Raw genomic sequence first — 6,000 nt, 5'->3', positions numbered from 1 at the left:
CACCCTGTTTTCTGTTAATTAACAAGGCAACATTTTCTTTGTTACTACTAGTGAATCTAAAATCATTCGGGGCAGACATAAAATATATCACTTCAACCCAATTATCGCAGCAACTATTTTAAAAGAAATTAGCTAGCTTCCCGTCCATTGCACGGAACATCAAGATGCATTTGTATGAGTAGTTTATCTTGTGAGAGAAAAGGTTGAACGAGGGAAGGCCTTATTTGCGAACATGGAGAGACGGGTGGGTATATTTTTGCAAAATTGCCATAGTTTCTTTCCTATCCGTTAGATATAAATCCGACGGCCTATATTGCAGGATGGCACGCACACCATCATCGCCAAGTCTGTTTTCTGCTCCCTCCATCCGAAAATACTTGTCATCAAAATGGATAAAAACATATGTATCTAAAACTAAAATACGTCTAGATACATTTCCTTTTATCCGTTTTGATGACAAGTATTTCCGGACAGAGGGAGTATTTGTATTTTTAGAGATTCCAACAAGTGACTATGACCGGACCTTACCAACATACTCAAAAAAGTAGTCCATAATTTTGATGTTACCCTCTTTTCTTGGCGGTGCAGTGCCATCTGGATACCTCATAAATAAATCAAGGACAAATCTGACCCCTTCCTGAAAAGACATACGGAGCAAAATGAGTTAATCTACACTCTAAAATATGTCTACATACACATCCGTATGTGGTAGTCCATTTGAAATCTGAAAAAGACAAATATTTAGGAACGAATGGAGTATATATAGGAGTAGACATGGAGATATATCTCCAGCATGGTCTACAACAAAAATGTGTTGGGATGGTTAGCGCCGGATGCTCACAACGCGATGACATGAGTTCGAATTCTGTCTTTTAACTTTATATTTTTATATTATATATTACTCTACTTATTTAATATATACTTCTTTCGCTACTGTACTGACAGTGGAACCCACAGAGTACTTAGAATACAAGATTAAGGATGGACTTGTTTCTTTTTAACTTTATGTACGAAGCTGTAGCCACCCTGCAAGTCACGTGTACACTGTACATGCAAGTAACTTTTTATAGAGGGACAATCATACAGGCAATTAACTCAAATGGATTGGATGTCACTCTATTATTTCCAGCATAAAGAGCATCTCCAACGGTAGCCGACAAATTTCCTCCCACTTCCTTGAGCGGAGGACGACATCAAACGCCAGCGGCATACATTTTTACAACTCTAACCAACCAGATGAAATTCATGCAAACACAGACTGATTTCATATAAGCATGAAGGATTTCGTATAAAAAAGCCGGATCTTCATATAAACATGATGGATTTCATTACATTTACATGAACTAAGAGGTGCCAATCCGGCTCTCTTGTATAATTAATACTCCCTCCGTCCGGAAATACTTGTCCTAGAAATGGATGTATCTAGACTTCTTTTAGTTCTAAATGGCCGCCCGCGGATCTCCTTGTCTTCCTCATGTCCGTCAGACACTTGCGGGGTCGACGAAGGTCCTCGGAAGAGACGAAGCAGCAAAGAAACCACCTGAATCCGCGGTCGTCGCCTCGGCGATGGCCTTCTTGGGTCCCAAGTGGTGGCGGCCTCCCGTGTTCTACTTCTCCTCGATGATGGTGGCGGACATGGAGAAGCTGGCCACCGACTCGTCGCTCTCTACGCACCCGGCTTCTGTCTCTGCCTGCATGGCGCTGCCGCAGGCACGGGAGGCGCGCCACAGACACGGGAGGAGCGGCCACCGCAGACACTGGTGGCGCGGTACGACGCGGCAGCGACGGCGCCCGTACCGGCGTGCTCGCCGCCGTGCCGGCGTGGAGCAACTCACCACTCCTCATCGAGCTAAACTGGAGCGGCGAGTTGTTGAACCACACGCCTGCTTGGGGCGACAACTGGCTCCATCGGTCCAAGCGAGGTTGGTGAAGCACCGAGCGGCCTCGCCCGTATCCGGAGGGCTCGGCGTGCCACCCAGCCGGGTAATATGCCGGAGAACGGCTCATCGGAAGCCATCGGAAGAGTGGAGAAAATGGTGAAGGAGGAGATGGGGGAGCGGCGGAGGGGTGCGATTCTTGCCCGCCGTCTGTCTGGCCTCGTGTAAATAGAGGGCGGACGGTAGGAGCTTGGACGGCGTTTGGCCTCGTTTAAACTGAGGGCGGACGGGAGGAGCTCGGCCAGTGTTGCGTTTAATTCCGGCCCACTCATGAACGGACGTGTGGCCGGAGTAGGGTTCTCGGTTAGCATGTGGGTTTAACGGAGGGGTTTAATGGAGGCGCCGGGCGTGCTGCGGGCGGCGCAGTACTATTCGATTTGACAGCAGTAATGAGCCGTCAAATCACAAAGGCCCTTGCCTCTCGTGAAACCGACCGAACTAGACTGCCCCGCCCTCTAGCCTTTTAAAAAATGTATATACTCCACTTTTGTACATTAGTAGTATCGATGGATTGCGCCATGGAGCAAAACTTGAAATTTAAAAAAAGGTGGTACATATAGAGAGGGCTTGTCGCCAAATTATGCATATAGTACTATTAAAAAGGCTTGTCACAATAATGGTGTCCAGCACAAGTGCACAAGCCACCCCTCAAATAAAACTAAGCACCCTGGAATTCTTTGACAAAACTAAGCATCCTGAAATTCTTTGACAACTAAACTGCTGGCTATATGATGTTGGCCATATATATTGTACGTATATAATGTGAAGAAACGAGTGGTAGTACTATACCAACTAAAAGATGAAATGTAAGAAATACTAGTATGTACGTACTGAAGAGCTAAAGTAACAAGAAGAAACATAACATAGTTTTGCTGGGGGCTCAGCACAACACACCCCTCAAATTAAATTAAGCACACCTGAAATTAAACTTTGCAAGTATTCCGGTAGACACTACATTAGAACCACCATGAGCAGCGACACCGCCACCTTACTCGGAGTCCTTGTCCACGTCCTCGACTTCGTCCTTGTCCCACTTCCTCTTGGTCGATACTTCTTTGCTTGAACCGCACACTTGGCTGTTGCTCTTCATCCAACCCTTGTAGATATTGAAGCAAAGGTAGCCATCCATTGCAGCGTAGTGGATGTGTTCTATATCTAGTACATTTCGGTGCCATGCATGACGATGAAATGTGTATGGAGGTTCCTCCAGTTTACCGTACGAAGGATGAACCATGGCTCCTGTCAGGGTCAGCATTGAAGGCTGACGAGAGGACACCAGCAGATTCTTCTGGAGGTCGAAGGTGTTGCCTGCAACGAGGCCTATCTGACGCAGGACTTCTTTGTCGTTACCAAAGTCTACAGTAACGAATTTGACTAGGTTGCTCTCGAGGAAATCCTTAAAATCCTGGCACTCAACGTCGGCATGGCATATGTGGTAGACCAAGCATAAGTCATGCACGCAAACCTGGATCACGGTGGGCTTCTTCCTCTCCTCGTCCTTTAGATCCTTCTCTCGTCCCAGGACTGTGGTGTACTCAACATCTAGCCCAGCGACCCACTCATCATCTGAGTCTTCGAACATGCGTCTGAAGCGAGAAAGGCATCCTTTCACCGTCACGGAAGAACGGGTGTAGATGATGTCGAACTCATCGCCAGTGATGGTTCTAACCTTGTACTCACCGTCGATCGGGGAGATTTGGGATGCCATGGATTTGGGAGGAGGGTTAGGATTAGTGGAATCGCCATAATGTGAATGGACGGACTACTAGGAGCGAACCGACGTAGTATTGAAGGACATGCGGGGACGAGTAGGAGCGAACTGCCAGCATGCAAACGGTAGGGTAGTGGCTTTCCATTCTCCCATGATACGGGCTTCCGAGAGCCCTTGGATCTGAGATCGAACGGTTGCATGGCGTGATTCTAGACCTATGGGTGAATATCCTATCCTGGAGGGTTATTCTGCAAATTTTAGCAACTTAGCATGCGACCGTTTGATCTCAGATCCAAGGGCTGCCAGCAGCCTGTATCGTGGTCGCGCCTACCACGATCATCGCGTTGCTCGTGCGGTCGCGCCCTTGGAGATTTAACACGGTGCGTTAGGCTATATGATGTTGGCATGTCATACATAGTCATCACTTACTCACTCATACTACAACAAGGTTTTGGCTATAAGTGTATTTTTTTACTTCTCTCTATCTCTTTCTTCGTACTCCCTCCGTCCCATAATATAAGCACGTTTTTGACACTAGTGTAGTGCCAAAAACGTTATTATATTATGGGACACGGGGAGTACTAGTATTTATTGCATTTGCCAAGGAGTGACCTCTTCCAATGAAATGGTGTTGCTAAGTTTGCTTCATTTAATTAGCTATAGACTCAAAATTGTCTTTTCTCCTAGGTACACGCGCTTAGCACCGTTTCTTCCTTGGGTCACCAAACTAGTCTCTCTCTTCTTGATTAACTTGCCACATTAGACTTTATGCCTATGTGGCAAGCTTAAGCACCTGTAGGAGCAAGTAAGTACAATAGTGCGCTTTACATGGCATTTTTGCATATGTGGAGGAAAGAGAGGCAAGGAAAAAGTGGATAAGTGGGCTCTCATGCAAGAGCCAGCCTCTACTACATGGTGGAGCATTGTGAGAGGCACCTGTATAGAGGTGGTCAGGAATCGGGAGACTCACGCCGGTCGTAGCGCCGCAGTTAAAATGATAATGGCAAGTCAAATCACGGGGCCCCACCTGTCTAGCAGTAACTCGCTGTCAAATCACACAGCCCTACGTTTGCAGCAGCCTACTCCCTCGTCTTCTCGCGTCTCTGTCGAACCGACTAGGCGGAACTGCCCCGCCTACCGCGCAGGAAAAGCCCGCGCAGTATACTCCCTCCGTCTAGGTGACCAAGGTGGAGAGGAAAACGAGAGAACTTAATGTTTAGTACTTCGTATTTGCTAAGGCTGGTTGTAATGGTACTAGCCTTAGCAATTTTGATGAGGTGTCATAGAATTAAATGAAGAAAGAGAGAGAGTTGAGTACTATGTGTCATACATGGCAATAAATAAAGTACTACATGATACTAATATATGATACATGGCGCAGGAGTACTAAGTATTATTAATACAGTTTTGCTAGAACTCATCTAGATGAGATATAATTTGGTCTCATTCATCTTTTATAGCCATTGGATGTGATGCTATATAAGATGCGTGTGTGCTGACGTGGGTTGTATTTGTTCTTGTGCAACGAACTGACCACTGCATGTCATGTTTGATAGTCTCAAGTCATTAAAAGCATACAAGCCCCACATCTCTTCTTGGTTGATTCCTCTATTTATGTCAAAAAATAAGAAACAACGTGAGAGTTAATGCACCACGCCTATGTGTTTACTATTTGGTTTTCGTAAGATGACTTAATACTCACCTAGACGGAGGGAGTATTCGATTTGACAGCGGGCGGCGCAGTTCCCGATACGGCTTTAATGCAGACGAGGGAGGGAGTAGCGGTTCCCGATATGTTGAACGGCCAATGCATCCTCCTTCAATTAATGCATGAGGGAAGTAATGGGAGGAGGTCCGGGAAAAGAGGCTGCACGATGTGAATGCAACGCAGTTTGCCCTCATTGCCCTCATATAAAGGCGCCCCTCCATTCCAATGCATCTACCACATCGTACGCACCTAAGCATTTGCCTAAGCACCTACACTAAGCGCAAAAGAGCTCACTCCAGACCCATGGCGGCGATGCGCGTGAGCGGCCAGCGGCTGCGCCAGATGGTCCACGACGCCGGCCTGCGGCATGGCGCCGAGGATCGTCTCCAGACGGTGTTGGAGACCGGCTGGTGGATGGCCGCCGTCGACGCCAACTACGACTCTCAGTTGGACCAGATGATCGTTGCCACCAGCAACAAGTTCACCGTCCTCAAGAAGCTCGCGGACGACATCGCCGTACTCCTCCAGCCCGCGCGCCCGGGCTCCTCATTGCCTGCCACCCTAATCGGCCTCCATGGCCGGAACCTCTTTCAAGCACTGGTGGCCCTGCGACTGCCCGCCGACGCCACGAAGAATGTCCACCT

Source organism: Triticum aestivum, chromosome 3A (genome assembly GCF_018294505.1).
Source record: "Triticum aestivum cultivar Chinese Spring chromosome 3A, IWGSC CS RefSeq v2.1, whole genome shotgun sequence".
Lineage (NCBI taxonomy): Eukaryota > Viridiplantae > Streptophyta > Magnoliopsida > Poales > Poaceae > Triticum > Triticum aestivum.
Note: the sequence above shows the minus strand (reverse complement) of the source record.